Genomic DNA, 23,409 nt, shown 5'->3' with positions numbered 1-23,409 from the left:
AGGTGGCGCTGCAGTCGGTACATTCATACTTTAATATCCTAATAGCTTGAAATATTATGCAGGACAACGTCTGTGGGGTCCACTAGTCTAATATATAAAATTCTCGTGTCACAATGTTCGTTCCTATACTGCTCCAAAACGGCTCGACCGATTCTTATGAAAAAAATTTATGCATATTCAGTAAGTCTGAGAACCGGACAACATCCCCCTAAATTTTTAATTTTATTTTTTAGACAAAACTTTTTGTTTTTATTTATAAAAACATACTTATCTATAAAATACTTAATTATCACCCCTCTACGATCAACCCCTAATTTTTATTAATGTAGATAGTTATTTTTATTGAACTAAAAAAAATCGTGCGATTCGCCACAGATTCATCGACTTTGCTTCGACAATTTTTGACACCACGGGTCTAGTGAGAAGATTGAAAAGTACAAAACTATTCGAATAAGTGAATTAGTGTGAGTGCACGATCGTGCTAAACAGTGGTAAGTGGAGAAAAAGAACACAACAACAGAGTGTCCCTTAATAGAGACTGTAAGTATGTATTGACAATTTCTTAGGTTAAATAGCCTTTTTAGTAAATTAGGTTAGTTTTAAATTACTCATTAGGCTTAAGTTAGGCTAGATTGTAATGTTAAATGAAGTCTTTGTGCAGAGACAATGAAATAAACTACTACTAAAAGGCTTTATTAAATGGTCATTCTTAATCAAGTCTTTGGATACGGCTGACCATAGACAACACGTTATTACAATTGAGAGGGAAGGTCTGCAATCTGGCGTAGGGACCATGTTTTTGTATTAGTTTAATTAATATTACTTCTTGAATTATGTCTTTGAGTATATTTTCGTTAAGTATTATGTGAAATGAAGTTGCACCTCCGAACCTTGATAATTTTGGTCAGGTTATATATTTATACTTCTGATAGGTTCGCGATCGTATTATTTGCTTTAAACAGAATTTTTCCACTTTGTACTTATAAAAAGATCGTGCTACTGTGTATAACGTTAATTTTTGAAATCCCGTAATACATAGGGCAGACACATTTTATAGTCGAATGTAGATGTTCAAGTAGATGAACAACTTTTAATATTATTCAATAGGAACGAACTCTTAAGTGTAACGACGTGTGCATTACTAATAATAATTATTGTGAAGTAAGCGTTACACACACACTATAAATTTATGGCAATCAAAATTTTCGCACTTTACAATCTTATATATTATTTATATGCGAGCTAACTATAACTGAAAAATTACTAATCAAAAGTAAAAAAAAAGTTGTGTGTAGATAAAAATCTTTTCAAAAAATGTATTCTACTATTGTAGAAAAAACTAAAATGTTGACTATACCTAACTTCAGGGTGTCGGTTATTTGTCGTGCATCGTAAAAATTTACTCTCATCATTTTTCCCTACAAGCCAAATGAAGTATAACTTCAAAAATATTATTACAACGAGACAAGAACCAAGTGGATAAACTATTATCATTCGATCTTATATTTACAAAGGGAAACATTCATTACTATAATTGATGCGTTGTTAAAATTAATGTTCAACTTTATAATTTTATGTAATTACAGTTATGACATATGTATTTATGTCTGTGCATTTCATATTTCATACAAGGACTCTTATTGTTCATATAACCTTTTGTTTTCATGTCATACTTTATTAGGCTGCCAGCATTACTGTTATTAATCCTTTATAGGGGCATAGTGTTATGAGTAAGCAAAAATTTTAATGCTACTATTGATCTGTCAACTGTCAAAACCGCCTTTTACGTTATCTGTCATACGCCGATTGACGTATTCATAAATGTTACTAGGTTTCAATAATATGTAAGAAAATGGTCATTATCACTGCTATGTTGCTTTGCTTTAAATAGACGAAACAATTTTATAAATAGTTACGCCAAATGTGAATGATTTAGACAAAATCCATTACGCGTTATGCATTTATTTATAAGTTTGGATCTATCACAAGTAAACTCAGACTTTAGATGGAGACATTTAACTGTACAAAGAATTGCGCATAGTCGGGGTTCAAAAGTAAATTACATTCACTCATAATAAAATAATACATTGATATATTTTAAGAAACACAAGTAAAATACTTTTTAGGATTTTTACAGTACAGAAAACGGAAACTCGCGTAAAGGAAATAATTTTTCAGGGTTTTAGTTTTAAGAATCCGGTCACTTGCGGTAATGGCACTTAATTACTGAGGTGAGAAGGTAAACCTCATTACTATAATGAAGTGCCGTAAATGCACTAATTACCTAATTAAATAAATATAATAGTAGTCTTTAAATTATTACTTAGTGTAACTTAGTAAATCATATAAATACTCCTTATAAGGTTTTTAATTCGAGTTTGAAAAGGCATGACACTCCTGGATCTCTAAAAAATACATGTTAACAAAAACCTTTAGCTTAGATTGTGTAATTAAAATGATTTACATTATTGTGTGTATAGCAGTTTTTGGAGTTTACTCCTTAAGAAACGATTTGAGTTATAAGGCCCGGTACGGAAATTTTATGAGGAGTAAAATCAAGTGTAACACGAAAAGTTGAGGCGTTATGTGTAACACGAAAAGTTGAGGCGTTATGTAGAAAGAGACAAATGGATTGAACGTGTAAAAGAAGGAGATGGAGTACATTACACAGACTTTTCTATTTTGAATTCACGTTTTGACAGCCACGTTACAACATTGTCAGTGTTGACAGGTGTAAAAAATAAAAGTAGATTGTCTAGCGTGCCATAGAGTTTTTATTTTAAGCAGCGCGGGTGAAACGGCGCAGCTAATTCTTATTATAAAATCCTTAGTAATTATTAATATACTCGTATAAACATTTATTTATCTAGCATATATTACGCAAACCAGACCAATTTAAAAGCACCTGCTATTACTAAAGTATTTAATAGCAGTGGGCAAGGCGTGAATAGACTTGTAATGGTAAGTAATTGTAATGTACTAAGCGTTTTTATATTCATTATTCAGTCATATTTTTATAAGAAAACTAATGACATGCTCCGACTTCGTACCACATCTGTACCATGAGTTTAACAAAGTATCAAACATGTTTTTGTTAGACGTGAGTTGGAATATAAAGAATGTTTAACTTCGGGAATTTAGGCTCCTCGCTGATATATTTTATTTATTTACACTTCGTTGCAAAAAACAAAGAATGAACATATAGAACAGGCAAACGGGCAGGAGGCTCACCCCATGGACACCCTCAATGCCAGGGCTGGCGAGTGCGTTGCTGGCCTTTTAAGAAATAATACGCTCTTTTCTTGAAGAACCCTAAGTCTAAGGATTCACATAGTGGTGCGCGGCAAAAACTGCTTTAATAACGCTCATTTGTGAAACGACGGACCTCGAGGTGATACGGGCTGAATTTTGTATTCTGCCTCGACGTCCGATGATGGAACTCAGCTGCGGGTATTAATCCGAGCAACAGTATTACTGGGAGACACGACTAGAAAATAATAATAATTTTCCAATTTTGAGTAATTATACAGATAAATAATTATATATCTGTATGTAGCTGTTAATTATATCATAACAAACATTAAACGAATATAAATTTAAATCATTTTTTTTTTATTTAATGTGACATACTCTATATATTTTCCATCTCATTAGAACAGTTTGTCGGTTGCGCCATGCGCCGGCGCCGCATAACGATATGCTATAATTATTGTATTCGATCAATACTCGTTACTTCAATAAATTATCGAAGCATGACTATCATAATAATATCTATTAGGTATTTAGAATTTATACGGAGAGCTTAGTAGGTTTACTTTTTGTTGAATTTTTTCTAGATAAATACTCACGGAAAACTTATTATGTAAGTACTATTGCATCGTAAACGAGGACCTTATAGGCGAACCCAACATGAAGGCTAAAGCCCAAAGACTCCGAGACTGATCATGAATGGGGAAATATCAGAGTTAGACATAGAAATGTGCAGCGTTTTTGTCGAAGAAAAGGGAGATAGCGATTGAGACCTATTGAGAGTGTGAGAAGGGGAATTACCATATTATTAGTATTTTATATTTTATGCAAAATAATTTATTGAAATACCAAATGACGAATTGTAAATTAAAATGCCACGTGTTTTTTTTTAATTATATATATTTATAATTTGTATTAATTTTCGACACTTTTAATATTTCAATGACAATTGAATTTATTAAATTCCTAAGATATTTTCCTTTTTCCCACCCTATAAGTCCCGGAAATCTAAAGTTTTAGATTTGTATAAATATGAACAAGACTTAAAAATTAGTTTGCCAAAGAAGTTTCACTTCAGACATGTGTACTTTGTACGGACGCACTTTTTATTATTATAAAAAAAACCTTTTATGTTGAATATAAATTTGTATTGTGACAAGGTTTTTAGTTTCCCGCTAATAATCATTACAATCATGTTCACATTTTAATTGCAAATCGTGAAACTTGGCGTCACTCGTTAATTATAATATTAATGATTCGCAATTTATTATTTTATGTTTGTTTACGGTTGTTACAACAGTCTTAATTGTTTTTTTTACTGGGGAATGGTGCAAGAAGGATGTCATAAATACGATTTCTGTTGATTTCGTAAAGAGTGACTGTGATATAAAGATACTTATTTATTTTTAAATAAAACCGAATCTGTGGCTTTGGTATAGCATAAGTGAGTTTCATCCTGAGATTCTAGGTCTGATTTCAACGAAAGGTTTGTTGAGGAAGATAATCACGGAAGAATTGTGAATGTAGCACTGCGCGATTACACGACTCGCCTCGCCTATAAGGACTTTCAGTGAATTTCTGTATACTTTGCACCATAATTTTTTCCATTCTATATTAATAAATGAATCAGTGGCGCTACAACCTCTTTAGGTCTTGGCCTCAGATTTTGTGTATCTGTTTCATGATCATATTTAAATCTAATAGGCAATTAGGTGATCAGCCTCCAGTGCCTGACACACGCCGTCGACTTTTTGGGTCTAAGACATGTCGGCTTCCTCACGATGTTTTCCTTCACCGTTCGAGCAAATGTTAAATGCGCACATAGACATAAAGTCCATTGGTGCTGTGCACCGGGGATCGAACCTACGACCTCAGGTATGAGAGTCGCATGCTGAAGCCACTAGGCCAACACTGCTCATTTCCATTCCCTATTATTTCCCTGGAATTTAATTATCAATTGTAGGTATTTCATAAGCTGCGTAACCGTAACTGCTTACATATATTTCAAAATTTTACTGAAGATCAAGGCAAGATAGCCAAATTAAAGGTTTCTGATGAGGAAGCCATCAACTTGGCGACATATCAAGACCTTGTAACAAATGTTTTAATTAAACAAAGAAACAGCATTGCAAGTGAAATTTACTGTCAGCGCATAATTATACATTATCTCAAGAGGCATGTTCATCATAATAAAGTAATTAATGTAGAAAAATGCAGAGATAAATCATCAAAGTAGGTACCAATTAAAAATTTTCATCATTCTGTTTCTTTCAACGAATATACCCTTTGCACTCGAGGCCTTATTCGTTTACACGAACCGCAACTCCAGATCATTTTGGCCAAATTAGGTGAACATCTTACAGGTTCTTAAAAAGCCCAGAAGATTGCAACTTCCAGAGATTCACTGTCAACTTCTTCAACTTCATTGTCCTCAATCATTCTTATTTTTCGCCAGTTACGAGACTTATAAGTCAGCAACTGGTCACACAATAAGTACATACCAATAAAACGAGTCTCAAATATGAGTGTAAATCATAGAAATGTCATAACAATTCCCACGGGGTTCCATTCTACAATCAGGAGCCGATTGGATCGTGATTCATGGCCGATTTAGTTAACCATTTATATCAATGCTTTATTCGACAGGAGACAAATTATTTGCGATAAAACCTAGGACGTAACTTGACGCTATTCGACACACCTAGGTATATACGCTCATAAGTGAAATTGATTTCAAAATGGCATAACAATTAAGTAGCTAAAATATAAATGTTGGCAACATCAATGATTTTATCCAGTACAGAATATTTGATTGCGTTTTATTTACTAATATACATATTCTAATAAAAATAAAGAACTAAACTTATTCATCTTTGAATACAGCCGTATCTAACAACCGAATTATAAGCCTACCGTCAATTAGCAATTTTGCTAGTACATTGCACTGTCCTTGAAGCGCCATTCTACACGGGGCGCCCGTCAAGGTCGGACGTCCAGCATTTTAAATTAATTACGGAAATGTCAGTTTGATGAATGAGTTGGAACTCGATAACAGCACCTTTTAACACCTTTTTTGGCGTGATGTGACGAATCAGAGATGTTATTTCGATAATGAGGCTGTTATTATGTCCATTTAGGGAGTGATTCAGTTATATGGAGACGTTTATTAAATTACTGTTTGTATATGTACGTTGTGATTACTGATTTTTTCATGGTATGGGTATTTTTAAATAACACTGCTGGAGTGTTTATGTTCCAAATAGTTTGTCCAGTTGTATGATTGTGTATTTTACTATTATTATTACTAAATACTAAAACATTATAATTTCAATAAAATACACCGAAGACAAAAACATAATGACATTATTTTAATTATTGTCTAACCAGGAAACCTAGTTTAGCTTTAGTTCATAACAAAACCTCGTATTGCTGGTATCGCAAAACCTGTTTTCTACTAAGGTCAACTAAATTGTACAAGTTGTATTTTTTATTATGTTTTGTATTAAATAAACATTAAATAGTGGTAAAAAAAATAAAAAAGGCAAAAATATCTGCGATGGCCGGGAATCGAACCCGGATCAACTGCTTGGAAGGCAACTATGCTGACCATTACACCACCATCGCAGCTGAACGCTGAGTTGAATTTATCGTACTATATAGACGATTACAGTCTTATCGTGTAATAAAAATCATAGTATGAATACGCTTAATGGTGAATTTGTTTAACTCCATAATCATGCAAAAAAATAAATCTATCTCTCTATTACTTAAATCTTAAACCTAACATAAGTTAAGTTAAGATAGAACTTTTAATATAAAAAAATTTACTTACGCACAAAATAAAGAAAAACATATTTGAAATACAACTATTAAATATCTGTCCAACTGTGTACATTAGAATGTAATAAATAAACTAAAGTAATTGTATGCATATTATCTTGCGCCCGCGTAGATCTATCGCGCTGATTCTTTGTAAATCGCCGCTAGTTGATCGTGATCGAGATATTCGGTGAGTATAAGTTTAATGTTTTTAGGATAGTTTACAAAGTTGTTTAGTATATGTTTCTGAGTAAATGTATTATATCATCATTTCCTCTTTAGATGACTAAAATTTTAAGTCAGTAATTTTTTTTTAAATTCCGTTATTTATAGAATCAAGTGATTTTTTATGATAGCAAGAACGTATAGCTATAACTTTAAAATTAAAGCATCAATGGGACTTCGCTCATTCCATTAAATTGTAATTCGTTCGTTCTTAAAAAATAATTATTATCTACTGGCTTTATTATTGGGTGTCGTAACATTGGTCACCCTATAAGTTTTGTCGTATGATAAACTGTGACCCGCATATAATTGGTCGTTCCCACGACGGGTCTCGGGACCCTCACCTTTTCACTTGTTAGCCATTTTTGGCTAACGATCGCTGGGGTCAAGTTAGAGAGGTCACTGTCAAAATTCTATCGGTGCTTACATCTATTTTATTCGGTCTTTGAGCAATTATTAATAACATTAATTTTTAGTGTTTAATGTGTGCCGTCTCGCTTTTCATACTATGACCATCATGTGACTAACACGAAATTTACTGATTTATATTTAGAACTGGGTTTAAATAAATTTTACTGATTTAAATTAAACTATATTTTAACCGTTCGTTTCGCCTTAATATGATATTTTCACTTACCTTTTCAGCTAGAAAACAACAAATGGAACATTTTACTATATATAGAGTTTTAATTAGTATATTTTTTAATTAAACACACTGCCAGCGTAACTATACCATCTGGGGCCCGTGGCAAATTCTTTTGATGGGGCCCTATCAGTAAAAATTGTGACGTTGTACTCAGTTTAATTTTAATAAAATACGCGATTTTCAGCGTACTCAATTACACGATGTATAATGTATAAGACCCACTAATGGCCATAGGCCTCCTCTCTTAGGCGAGAGGGAATGGTCTGTAGTCCACACGCTGGCCCAATGCGTATTGGAGACTTCACATTCATCCAATATCTCTTGGGCAGGGCCCTCTTGGGTCAGGGGCTCGTGGCATTTTCCCAGCCCTGCCACCCTATTGTTACGCCACTGCATACTGGAAACGCTGGACTGGAATTCTAGTGTAGGATTATTACGACTACTAAGAAATATATGTGTTGGGGGTTGATTAGACTCTTCCGAGGTGAAACAAACGAGGAATATTTAAACAAAATTTTGCCAAATTTATTTAGCAATCATGTGTGCACGTGTGTGAATGAATGTTTGTGTTAAAAGGTCTACCGTATCCGCAATTGTCTCGCACTGTTTATGCCATGTTATTATCGTTATATATCACCGTAATCGAATACGTCAATATGGCAAGTGGCAAAACACATAAATCTACAGTAACAATATCTAAAGCGTCTAAAGCAAGTCAATAAAGCATAATTTACCTATAATCTACCCGCTTACAAAGTGACATTTACAATTACTCTACAATTTATGGAATACAGTATTGGGTGTGTTTTTATTGAAGGACGATCGTTTGTTTGAATTAAGTAGGTTTATAGGTACTATATGAATATATTATAGAATTATGATTATTATAAATTGCCTAAGCATTTACCAAGATTGGCTCAAATCAGAGGCCTTGTGGCTTGAGCGTTCGACTCTCGTCCTAGGTTTGAATCCGGGCTGTGAACGAATGATTTTTTGTCTATCAGCATATAACACTCGCTCCTACGGTGAAGGGAAACATCTTGAGAAAATCACAGAGTGATGATCTTTTACTTGCCTATTAGGAAAAACAAATGAACACGTAAAAAATTCAGAAGACGTAGGATTTTTGACTGGCCAAAGGATGTAGCACTACTGTATTTTGTTTGTACCCCGAGATAAAAATCAACTAAACATTTCCATTAGTCTTTAGGTCAGGGCAACACTTCTATGAGTGCGTAATGCATGTGATCTGCGCTTATCCGATAATGATCTGATAAATTTGATAATAGGACTCCTTTTAATAATATATTTTAGTTATTATATTTTAAGGTTAGTTATTGTTTTTTGTTACAGTAATTCAAAAATGGTTTTATCAAATTAATTTAATTTGATAATTCATTCAAATTTTTAACGTTAAAAATCAATGTTTGTATAAATCTTCTGTGCGTATAATTGTAATTAAACTTCTAAACGGTTGGACCGATTATGATGAAATTTTTTGTATTGTGGAATTGGGAATGGTTATATTTACGACGTGTATATAGGTAAAACGTCTATCGGGTCCGTTATTAATATATAATTGATTCCAAATAAAACAATTTACGAGATTTGCCTTTATAGACTTCTTTTACGACATCGGTATGGTTCATTTTGAATTCCGAATTTGGTCAAAAACCTCCGCTTTCCGGTTGAAATGCGCTACTTTTACTATCATAAACAATACGCTAATGAAGGCGACACTACAAAGAGACCCACACTAGATGATAGAAAAGGGCGTAGGTGGGTACTGTTACCTCCAAATTCAATGGTACCGCAAGTGACGCCCTAATTCGAAACATGTATGGGCATAGGGCCAAAGAAAGTTCAACTTCCAGGCTGGTAATGTTTAACTCGTTATATTATACTCAAGTTAACAAACAGTTTGGTAGTCCTAATCATAAACGAACTTAATATTGTTTTTGAGGACTCTTTTACATTAAAAAAAGGGTGCGTGTACTTATGTATGTATTTAAAATAGTTTTTGATTGCATGCAAATAATTAATTACAATTAAATAATCAATGACTGGATAAGGAGTCATCATAGTCAATAAAGTTCAGTTTACATTTGAAAAATTAAAAAAATAAATATTTATTATTATTCTCTTACATTATGTGTAACATAAATTCTATTATTATTCGAATGTTGTTTTAAAATTATGTCTAATGCCGTAGCATCTTCCGTGGGCAACTTCATCCTGTTAATTTTGTGTCACGGTGCGCGCGCATCGTATAATTTCACTCTCATCAATTTTTCATAACGCACCTAAAGAAGTATAACTTCAAAAGTCCTATTCAAATGCAAAAACTATAACGTGGAATTTACATTAATATAATTAAATTGTTTAAAGTATAAAAAAAAGGACAGTGTTTTGTTACCAAAATTTGTGGCTTTTTTTGTTAACGGTTGCTTGCTTACCTACCTACTGTTGCTAACCTATAACTTGTCGTAAAGGAACTATTATTCAATCTTTAACAAAGATAATATTTTTTCCATATGTATAGCATGCCATACCATAATGGTAGCATAATAAATTCAACTGCTCAGCTGTCAATATGAATTTGACAGCTGTCGCTATGACATTTCCTCGGTTCGGTGCTGTCACTTGTCTAGACACCATTGTCGCGCCATCATCAGAATTTGTAATGCTAAACAATCGCTGAGTTGTGATTTATGCCTTAATTTTATCCTTATAATGCGTAGTTTGCTTTAAAATATTACTAACATAGATACATATTTTGGTCGGTAGTAACATTGGGTTTTAAGAAAATTTGTTATTTTCAACCGGTTTTGTTTTTCTATAACTTATCACAACGAATATTTCATAATAATATTTTATCTAAAGAAAAAAATAAAAAAAAATCAGTGGCCCTAAAACCTTTTTAGGTCTGTGCCTCAGATTTCTCATCAGGAAATCATCGTGATCTGCTTCATGATCATTCCTCACGATGGTTTCATTTACCGTTCGAGTGAATAGTAAATGCGCACATATAATGAAAGTCGATTGGTGCACAGCCAGGGATCGAACCTACGACCTCAGGAATGAGAGTCGCACGCTGATTCCACTACAGCTCTATGTTATAAGTAAATATCTATAATTTAAATTAGAATAAATACAGGCTTTTTTATGTGTTAACTTTAATAAAATATTAAATATTTTTTTCTACTATAAATCATTTCATGTAATCACCTAAATAAACAGGTAACAGCCAAAACCAATTTACACAATGACACATTATTTAATTAAATGTATTGTCTGTGAACGAGACAATCGGTTTGATTGCGGCCCAAATTGTTTTCATCATGAATCATCTTGATTTTATGGCAAGGAAAGTTTTAAGAAATCGTCAAGACACGAAAAAAACTAAAGTAGTTTTTCCTATGAAATAACTCTGCATGCTTTTAGCAATGGTTAAATTTAGTAAAATATACGTTTGTACGACCTTGAAGTGGCCGCGTAAAATAATTTAAATTTGTATGAATAATAAAATGTTGATTAAAGATAGTACAGTGTTTTTTACCATTGTTACGATGTTCTATGTAAAAATTGTAGTCAGAAAGAGGGTATTGTCTTGAGTATTACCTCGTCTTGGAACGAATGTGCCTATTAGTGAAACACACGTCACAACAGCGAACAACGACTCCCGTATGTCAAAATTAAATACGTGTTTGACATACGGGAATCACACTTACCGCTAAGTCTGTTTTCTAAATCTTATCCTTACTGGAACAGGTACATTGTCTTAAAATATTTCATCTAAACTTACCGCGCATTTAATCCAATTAGAACTCAAATAAATAACAAAAGAATAACGCTATTATAAAAGGTACCACAACTTTTTTATCCAAATTAAAACCAGGTCAAAATATTTGCTATCGCGTTTCGTGTCAACTGACCATTTAGTCGTGACCTTATGGCTCCTATAAGCAATAAAACCCTTGAAACATTACCCCTTTTATTAATTAACCACGTACGTGACCCAGCCGTCAAGCTTCGTTTGTTTGATGGGTCAAACAATATTTATTTCTGCCTTGCATTGCCTGTTTTTGCCTTAAAGGCACGGAAAACTGATCATCTACGAGTACTTACCTATAAAGAAATATGTGAAATAAGTGCCAATTTTTTTTGTTGTAGAACAAAATAATAGGCTTAATGAAATCAAAACACAGATATATATGTATATTGTAATAGCTTATATGAACGCATATTATTTCTGTAGCACTAGTAGAGTTGACATTACTAAACACACCTTTTTTCACCATATTTGGTGTGATTTTCTACCTATCCAAAAATATCTTGAAATAAAAAATCTACTATTGAGTTATGAATATTTAAAAAATGGAAAATAGATAAAGCTTTTTGTGCTCTTGTCTGAAGACACTTCAGCCCACTTCGCAATGCGATGCGAAAACCGCTGTGTGAGTTCGAAAAGTGAGTTACAGAATCGCAGGGCTGTACCGGCTATGTTGGCGCCTGCGTTCACGGCTAAGGTATATTAACTCATCGACTTTTATGGCGTCTCATGGCTGAATTCTGATTTTATTCGCTTTTGTTTTACTACGTTTATACTGTAAACCTTTTTTGAATGTATAAAAGCTATTTATTATGCGATGATTTTCCATAAAACATGTAGCATTTCTATTTAATAGAAAAATATAATTTCAATTAATAAAATTACTTTTGTATACAGTATATTGCATTGATTTTAAATCAATTAAAGTTTTTCGACGTTACCCAACACGATGATAGATTAATTTTTCATTATGGATCTTACCTGAAACAATAAATACAATTGTTAGTTGAAAGTTTGAAAAAAATCTCTTACTATATTAACTTGTGAATATTGGTATATGTGTATAAATTGTAATCGTGATAGACACAAACGATAAAAGTTAATATAGAATTTGTAACACTTTTTCAAATTACTCTTATTAATTAACGTAACAAACGTGTTATCATATATAGTCATCTATACAGGTGTAGGACCGTATAAGCTTGGCCGCGAATCTTAAATAAGATTAATTTGACAGAAGGAGGTCATTGACACTACCCAAACACTCTTTTCATATTATCAGATAACGTTAGGCAACTATGCAAATAAGTGTGAGCAGGTTAGTAATTGTATCGGTTGCGACACCCGCCCACGGCTCGGACCGCCCGCCCACGGCCAGGTACGACCTTCGAGCACTATTTCTAGTGACCTTCGATTTTGGTTAAGCTTGTGTTAGTTTAGATCTAGCCTTAGATTTTATTTACAAAATTTATTTTTGGTTGGGAATTTTAAAAGTATAAAGATAAGGACGACATGTTTATTAAAGTTCTATAAATATTCAGACAATTTTTACATAAATTAAGTAAAATGTTGTATTTACCAACGTCGCCTGCATATAAATACGTCGATTTGTTTACGAATTGACTCATAAATCGGCTATATCTTTTCGATTTACTACTGCAATAAATAACTGCTCACTGCACAAACGCATATGAAAAAATTCGGCAATGTTTGCATAATCTATGGTAAACAGGTAGTGCCAGAGACTTAAGACCGCACAGTACGTACATAATTAAATAATATATTTACGAGATATTAAGAAGAGTATTGCAAATTCCGCCGTTCCACAACTGAGCGTTTTACAAGGCATTTTTGCCGCGCACCACCACTATGTGGAACCAGCTGCCCACTGAAGTATTTCCGAACCAATTCGACTTAGGGTCCTTAAAGAAAAGAGAGTACCAATTCTTAAAAGGCCGGCTACGCACTCGCGAGCCCTCTGACATTGAGAATGTCCATGGGCGCCTCCTGCCCGATTGCCCCCTGTTCTATAAAAACAAACTAAACTTAACAAATTTGAGTTAGTTGTTTTAAATTATAAACAAAATTCGTATAAGCTAGTTTAGCGAAATAACATGGACCAATTATAATGTTATAATTTATTTAAGAGAAAAATGGCCTCTGTTAGCTCCTCATGGTGCTTTTTTATATGGATGTGCAAAATCTATTTAAATGAAATAAGAAAATAAAAAAAAATCATATAATTTTCCATTAATTATAATTAATAATTATAACGCGCAATAACTAATAACTTGATCTAAGTTTTTTCGTCATTCCATGCATATTTCATAACCATCGCCAATTATTTTTGTCCTCTAGATTGTTCATCAAGATCGGTGACATCACAAATGTCATCACAGACTATTAATTAATATCGGTTATCGAATACAGATTAAAAACACCGCGGTCATTTATCAAGTTTATAGGCGTTGAAAAGAAGATATGAAATTGGCATTTTATAGATAAGATGAAAACCAATGGATCTTGAAGATGATTTAATTTTTAATTATTACTGTTTTAGTCTTTTCAGGTATTATTTAGTTACCATCGACAATAGTCAACCATTCACGGACCAGCTAGGAGTTCCTTGATCTGTGCGCATACATAGCATGTGGGCTGTGGTACGTATATTAATCCTATTTAATTACCCCGTTTATGGACTTTAAAAAATATGGCAGATGGCTGATCAATTTCCGAATTCAAACAATTTTCAATACGTCAACATTTTATCATTCTTCGATGAAAATATTGATTTTTCGATTAAAACGCATTTGCTATAGAGACAATACTGTAAAATCCTTACAGTAATTTTTGAATTTTAAAATTTTACTCGTAGCAAAACACTTTTTTGTTACTTAAAAATCATAAAAATATTAAATCATAGCGTGAATCATGCGCATGACTCAACCGTAGCCAATTCAATGCGTGTTTAAATACATCTCTAATTAATCAAAACGGCTTTGTCGATAAATCTATAAAAAGTCGACCTTGACACCGGGTTCGATATTTTGGAATTGAATTTTATTATGTACTCCCATATGCAGCTTATATGACTTTTAGCGAGTGCACAAGATTATGCAGAATAATTAATATACACAAATACTATATTTATTGGTAAATCCTTTGAATTCCGTATACATTTATGTAATTATTTTCTGTGTTCTATTTTTAAAATATACTGTACATGTCAAGACCTTTCAATTATCTCCATTCCCATACTCATTACGTAAGTTATGCAATAACAATATCGTCAAAATATTAAATAAACAAGAAGAAAGCGACTTTCTAAATCTAAATGATTAGATGATAATAATCGATTTATCGATAGAAAATTGACCGGCGGCTATGTATGGCTCGGACGATAAACGTTATTGTATAATATATTCTTCACGTTGCGGTTTCACTATGAAGAATCTCCAGAAAGGCTAAATAACATTTACAACATGAATCTTTATGTCTCACATTTAAAATTGTTTGTTATTTCAAATTAAATATATCTTTTGGTCTCTGGCAGAATGACCAGCGCTGTGAAACAGTCTGCTCCTCAGCATAATGCTGAGTCAGGGCCAATTACAACCACAGCACACACGCATTACACAATTAAAACGTACCTTGTTCTTTCATAGAAAAAAAATAGAAAAACATTTTTGGAGTTTTCTTATTTTGTATGTTTCTGTGTGTGTGTGTTTTTAGTAATAAATGTTGTCTATGTCTTTGTCCGTGTTCTAGAAATTTATCCATTTAAATGATACGATAGGATGGTGCACATGCTTTTACACCGTTTTTTATGCATGCAATTTCTGAAATAACTTGCATGGCATACACCACAACTGTACGTGCATATTAATTGTCCTTTCATATTGATGATATAATTCATTCGCCACGCTCATTGGTCAGTGTAATCAATATTCGTTTCGTATCTGCATTCCTCTCTCTACACCGTGACGATTTCCTACATATTGTTACATACAATCGTGTACGCATAATAATACTTGTTGTATGGTTATAGGAAGTTTAGCTCTGAGGTACTAAATATACAGTAACACGTTCATCAAACTCCCTGAAACGTTAAAACTGTTTTGCCATACAATATAACACCTGTCGTAACAATTAGCGCAGTGCCTTCGCTATGTGTACTGTATTTTAAAATTTAATCATATTGGCTGACACTTTATTATACTTTATTACACATAGTCAAAAATCATTTATTCATATAGGTATTGTACACTTATGATCGTCAAAAAGAAATAAACATTAAATGCTTCTAATTTTACATTTACTGCCAGTTCTCAAATCAAGGGCGTAGAACGGAAGAGAAGAACTGACAATAAACTCTCCGCCACTCTTTTTAATCGCCAAGTTTTTTGTTTTACACAACGTTTGTAAGGAGCTGCAACCATTACACCATGTTCCACATGACATCTTAAGTAATAAATAATGATAAAATAAATTAAAAACAAAGATTTGTCCTCTGTCAGCAGGAGGCTTGGTGAAATAGGAGCACGCACTTACATTCTCTCCATAACAAAAAGGATTTATAAATTAAAGAGCCCACACAATTGGATTCCCTGTGTGATGGGCAGAGTCTACCATTTGACATATGAATGATTTTAGGTACTTGACTTAATGATTACTACATAAATACAATTTATAACTAAACTACTGTTGGACAAGTAGAATACATTCCGTTTCAGTATAGGACAGCTTTTAATAGTAGGAAACTTATGAAAAAGAACTTATTGGTACGTTGCGATTAATATCGATGTACTAACACCCTCCCAACACCCCCCGCACACTTCACGCGAAGTAACCTGGTCAATGACACAATTATAGGAAACAATCGCGAATCTAATAATCCTTCCGTGCCTCATATGGTCAGGCCACACCATGGTTTTATGTCACGTCGCTCATCGCATCCTCAATAGTCACACATGGTCTTCCGAATCGATTCACAGGAACAAACAACAATTTTTTGCGAGAATCGTTTTGATTTTTTTTTAAATTACTGTTCTTGTTAATGTTTTTTAAACTGTAAGAATGTTTATTAAACTCGTTAGTTATATTATTTAATTAAATAAATTCTAGAGACGTTTTTACTTACATTATCGGCACTTTCTTGACTATAACGTAAAGGACAAAAGAGTTCGGGATTTTTAAGACACATTTTTTATTTTTCTTACTCTTCTACTTATTTTTTTTGTCTCTCTCTCTTATAAGGCATATTCAAACAATCATCCCCTGGCCCTCATAAAGTGATTTAATAGGTAACAATGCGCTTGAGACAAAGAAAAATAAAATATAGCAGTTGCGAAGTTTTTAAAACGTGGTTTCGGTATTCATCTAAAATTCTAAATATTGCGATCTAATTCGAAATATCATTTATATATACGCTTTTTTTTAATTATTGCTGTATATTTTTATATAAACTAAAATTACAGAAAAAACCACTAAGGCACCTAGTGCCTGAAGGGTTACACCACAGTACAAACTTTAAATTACACAATTATTACAAAAAACGAAACGAAAACAAACGAACAGAGAGAAAAAATTACATTTTTATATCTTATACATAATATTACGTATTATATATCTTAAATTTATGGTGCCAAGCAATTACATCCCAGGTTGGTCAAATACTCATGAACGTCACTTTGATAATCGCTTTTAATAAGAACGAGCAAGCGAATTTAATCTTTATACTAAGTAATGGAAAAGGGTCTAAAATCAATTCTGTTCGACTTACGGCAAATCACACTTAGCGCTTTAAGGCCGATTTACATTATCTTAGTGTTTAGGAGAGTGCTTTAGGATAGTACTTTAGTTGAAACATGTAAACGCTACTTGCTTTAGTAAACGCTACGCTAAAGAACTTGCCTTTCAAGTTGTACTAAAGCACTCTCCTAAACACTAAGATAATGTAAATCGGCCTTTATGTTGACCATATTCTAATTTGTATCTAGTGACAATTCCGTCTTGGGTACTGTCAAATGTGTCAAACTTTACACAGAAAAAATCGTTTAACAGCTCTTGAAACCAGATTTGATTGACTTTCACAAATAACCCTCTTCATTTTATGGTTCCGAATAGTTTAATTCACACTCCAAGGCACACTTATAATTTGCATTATCTTGAGAATCTATTAAAATTACAATTCAAGTCAGGACAATTAGTTCTCAGAGACGTCAAATTTAATTAATGGGAAAATTTTAAAGTATAACTTTCTAAAAATTCCGCTTAATTTCACCTAAACAATAGAATTTACAGAAATTTATCTGATGGTTGAATTAGCGTCACTGAAGTGGCTCATATAAAAATATCAGCTTAATAAAAATTTCAGTTTAATTACCGGCATACAAAAACTTTTTTGACGTGTACCATAAAGCATCAGCGCACGTACTCAGTAACGACGTTTTTGTATGACATTTCGTTGTATTCTCAATATCCGTAACTCAGATTTCGCAGCCTTGGGATCGCGGGAACAAAAATTCGTTTTATATAATTTTAAATTATTTAGATCGGAATCGCTGTTTTAAATTTACTACAAATATATCTGAGTAGCAATATTTTGGCAAAGAATATTTTCAGAATTAGAAATCAGAACATAAAGAATATTTTAAGTTCGAACTGAGTCTCCTGTCAAAATTATGATCGTTTGACGGGCGGAAGACTTAGTTCGCACTTAGACGCGTCTCTGAGACTTGGCTAGGTTTATACTTTTTTGCAGTATAGTATGCATGAATATTGAAAGATGTTATGACATCGGTTCAATTAAATGAAGTTAAGTCCCGCTAGGTCTCGGACGCACATCCTCCATTAATAGTGAGGTATGGTTTTACTTTCAGCTATTTTTACGCTTTGCGGACTTCATCGCTATTAAATTATATTTCTAAATGCATGCTGTTTTATCAATTTGTAATATCCTTGTATTCGGAATGTTTTTGTTTATAGAATAGAATAGTTTTTGAAACTCGTGTTAAAAAAAAAAACTCGTGTTTGAAAATTGTGTTCAAATTGTATCTAGATCACAAATGAGAGGTGCAGGAGGTTAAGTGACAGTGCCGCCCTCAGACATCTCAACGACAAAGGGCGAGTGCGTTTCCGGCCTTTTAAGAATTGGTACGCTCTTTTCTTGAAGGACTAAGTCGAATTGGTTCGGATATACTTCTACAGAATAATATAGCCACCAATAATTTTTTTATATAATAACTTTAAATCGACAATGCTCACGACTACTTAAAAATACTTTTTTGCTCACGATGCGCAGCCTAAATAAAATTATTTCCGACTATTTTTACAAATTTCCTTATTCAAAATTACTTTAATGAAATAAGTGTATCGTGGTATTTTAATCCAAAGTTTAATTAGGACTGACCTAATGTATTAAGAATATTTGTGACATATTTAAAATATATTTCAATGTTTTTAATAAATCGCTGTTACTATAACCACACTAAACTTCTAAATATGGTTCCCCAATTGGATACCCGATTAGAAGGGATCAATTTTTATGTGAAATAAACTCTAAATCTATACATTTAAAGTGTAAATTCTAATGTTTGTATTATTTCATTAAGCAGCAAATGCAAAAGATTTGGGGAAACCATTTACAAAATTCGCGCAACTCATTTAAATTCGACATTAATGGTATATCTTCTGCTGCTTAGCATTAATATAGAGTTAAAATATACATGGGATTATAATTTATTACAACCCCAAAGGTTGTCTCAAGGAGTTTTTATTATTATCATAACTATATTATACCTATACGTAGAAGAAAGAATACTTGATATTATTGAATAAATTATTACTCACAGTTTTCCTAGGTCTAATAGTTTTATTTCTTTCAATGTATGGGAGCCGTTTCTCTACATAACCACAAAAAAACGCTGTGAAAAACGCATAAATGCACCTGCCCTATACGCACATTTACACGACTAAAGCTTTTAAAGCTTGAATTAATTATTTATCGCATTAAAAGTTATATTTATAGCTCTTAAATAAGCTTCACTTAACGCGAAATATAAAAAACCTGTTCTTGTAAAATTTGCAAAAGCGTTTAATTAAGTTAAGACACAAAAAATGGCTCAATTTCACTAAATTATCATTTAAGCCTTCAATTTGAACTCGAGAACGCCCTTAACCTGTGTCATCGGCTAGCCTCAAGTGCGAATAAAATCATTTTGACATTAATCGACAGTTAAACGCCCATTAAGGGCATACACTTACTGTCACTGTCAGTTCACTGACAGCTGATCAATCACAGGAAACTTTTTATTATAACCCTGAATATTTTTTTTCACCAGGAAGTGACTTTTTAGGAATGTACATTGTCCACTTGTATTAATAGGTCTAGTTTAGTCAAAATGGATAAAATTATATGTCTTATCATGTTATATTTTTTAAATATTTGTTTAATTGATTTTACCATTAAAAATATTTTTTATATATCACTTATATTCCTTTTGTTTTAAACATGCTTCATGTACCACGGAAGAGAGCCTAGACACAACACAGGAGCTCCCTAGTGTAGGGACTATCGTCAGATCCATTTTCTCACCACCATATTTTGTTATGAATTCATTATTATTTTTTATTTCTTTGTTATTTATCAATGCGATATCACGTGATGTGATACTAATTAGTCATAACATAATCCTGGTGATGTCTTCTACTTCGGCGCAAGATTCTTCTATAGCATTAATATTCATATCTATATGGATAAATGTTTCGTTCAGTTGTCAAATGTCAAGTTACGCTCCCAACTTGTCAATCAACGTCAACAACAGCGAACATAGAAGTTTGACAAAGATAAAGGTATCCTCCACCCAATACATCGAAACTCGTGTTCAAATTGTATCTACATCATAAATAATTAAAATTCTATGGGACAATGACAATAACAATTTACATTCTACATTGACATTGACAGCTGCCACAGACAAAACAGTAAAGTTCAAAGACTCCATTTCCATTATTCATCAGTAATTAAAGGAAAACAGATGAAGTCTGTTAATATCATTTGCGGGACGCGATGAAATGTCAATTATGGTTTAAATTAAATAATGGAATACAAAATGAAAAGCATTTTGGTGTAAACAAGTTGTTATCAGCCAGACTTCATTATTATTGCGAGCATAAAGTTCAATGATTATGATACCTATATATATCACGCTCTACACTGTGGAAAGATATGCGCAGGTTTCGTAGTTATGAGATCAGAAAAATTACGAATATGTTTTTGGGTGTATGCTATGTTTTTTTTATAAGATAGGGGGGTAAACGAGCCTACAGGACAGCCATTTTAGTAGGAAATTTAGGAAAATAATAGTTATTAAACTTTGTTATGTTTAAATAAACGAATAGCATAAAATTGTGCGTCAGTCTGGTTATTCTAGATTTTTTAGACTGTCATGTACGACAAGGCGGTATAAGGTAATCGATAGAATTGTACTTGCCTCTATGACTATCAAATAAACATACTTTATCCTGACGTAGATTAAAACTAAAGTTCTTAATTAATTAAGAACTTTAGTTTTACTTTTTAGTACATGTAAGAAGTTAGAGTAGGTCTATACGATAACGACCTAGAAAGGTAATCAAGTTGACATTCCGATGATTTCCGCACGGATATGTTGCGCATGCGTAAAGGTCGTCATTTCGATAAATACTATTTTTACGATCACTTTCGTCTGGCGTGAACGCCTTTTTTGTGTAACCGGCGTCAAGATTTTGTTTACATTATTGTAACATTTAAACGCTACTTATAAACTACTTTGTAATGATTTCTATGGTATTAAAAACAATTAAAATGGAATATTCTTTTATGACATTTCAGTGTTAAAGTTTGTTTAATAAAACTTTTTAATGAATTGAAGTTTATAAAAGGGTTTTATTTAACCAATAATAGAAACTTAATCAATATTTAGGCTTTTATCACTAAAAGGGACTACAATATATGTAGTTGATAGTATAGCAACTTTTCATATTGATGCAGGTCCTGTCATGATATAAGGAGCAAAATAAGATACCAAATAAAATCTTACAAAATAATAAATAATGAGTTTGAATAAAGTTATCTGTGAAACATGTTCTAGAACGCATCTCAATATAATAATGTAATGGTTTTCATCTTTTATGTTTTTTAATGTGTGTTTACGTTTCAGTATAATAAATAAATAATGCGCCTTTTTAAATCCAGTCAATTGAATACAATAGCCAAATATTGCCATAATCTAATTCAAAAACCCCGAGCTTCCTTACATTGTTGCCATGCTTAAAATTCTAAACGCCTCATGGGAATTGGATTCAGGAATCGGTGAGAACGTGTATATTCTTGCCAATTGTTTAAATCGTTCGATAAAAGAAACAAATACTCAAGTCTTAATATTGTCTGTAATACACAATCATTATTATTAATTATTTTAAATATGATTAATGATTACAAGATTATGTTTATAATATAATTTTCCATAAACACAATTATTGGCTTGTCATTTGTCAATTTGTAGGCTCCAAAATTCAATCAAAAATTTAATGTCATCCTAACGTTAATTATTGTCAAACGTCATCAAACGTGCGCATTTATAAAGAGCATAGACTAGAAACGTATAGATTATAGAACAATCGATTACGCGAGCTCCGTAGAATGGGCGCGGTTTCGCGAAACATTAGGACGTGACGTCACGCCTCGCTGACAAGTACGAGGTTTGCATTTCAATTGCTGTTATTTGGTACGTTTGGATCTAAAGTTCGGATACATTTTAATTCGCATCGCTTTATCCATTCCAAGTAGTATCTAACAATTGCGATAATAAAGCATACGTGAATTGGAGTCAAATCAAGTCTTAAAATCTGTCAAAAAAATTATTTTCATAACAACAAAATTTATACCAAAATATGGTTGTGACAAACTAGTCCCCACATATGGAGCCACTATGTTGGGTATGTAGGTACATGATTATCATGAAATCCGTTTTGGACATCTTAAGTTTTGATTAGATTTGAGCATTTAAAACTTCCAATATTTTATTAACTATATAACTTTACAATTTACATAATCAGAAAATAGATAGTGATTATATACCCCTGTGCCTTATAAAGACGAAACATGTTTCTATATGTATATGTCACCGTAAAATTGTAAAAACCGTTAGATTGTAATCTATCTCGCGAGATTATAAACTGTCGAAAGATTGTGAACCTCAACGAACTGCTTACAAATTAACGTATTATTATTCGGTAGTTATATGAAATTGTTGGGAAGTAAAATTAATCTGTAATTGACCAAAGAAGTTTGAATGATAACTAAGTTAGTGTAGTACAATCTACCGAATAATAATACGTTAAATTGTAAGCAGTACGCTGAGGTTCACAATCTTTCGACAGTTTATAATCTCGTGAGATAGATTACAATCTAACGGTGTTTACAATTTTACGTTAACATATATACCATTAAATCCGCGCCCTCATAAATTTTAGTATAAACAAAAGAAAAACAATGCATAAGCCACCTGCGCCGGCGCCTCCGCCTTCGCTAATAATCGCTATCGACCAAGGACAACGCGCAGCTTATCCTACATTTGGTTTCTCACAACCACAT

The 23,409-nt window shown here is 32.6% G+C and overlaps 1 protein-coding gene and 1 non-coding gene across 3 annotated transcripts in view; both read right to left on the bottom strand.

Annotated features, from left to right (window-relative positions):
* LOC125056489 (GAS2-like protein pickled eggs) overlaps positions 1 to 23,409 on the bottom strand; it is a 115,445-nt gene that overhangs the window by 15,362 nt on the left and 76,674 nt on the right. The gene's annotated exons all lie outside the window — the stretch shown is intronic.
* Positions 6,802 to 6,873, bottom strand: Trnag-ucc. Its single transcript has one exon. It is a non-coding gene; the product is annotated as a tRNA-Gly (tRNA).

This window comes from Pieris napi, chromosome 2, assembly GCF_905475465.1.
Source record: "Pieris napi chromosome 2, ilPieNapi1.2, whole genome shotgun sequence".
In the NCBI taxonomy this organism is placed as follows: Eukaryota; Metazoa; Arthropoda; class Insecta; order Lepidoptera; family Pieridae; genus Pieris; species Pieris napi.
The sequence above is the reverse complement of the archived record's forward strand: the minus strand, read 5'-3'. Positions and strand labels throughout refer to the sequence as shown.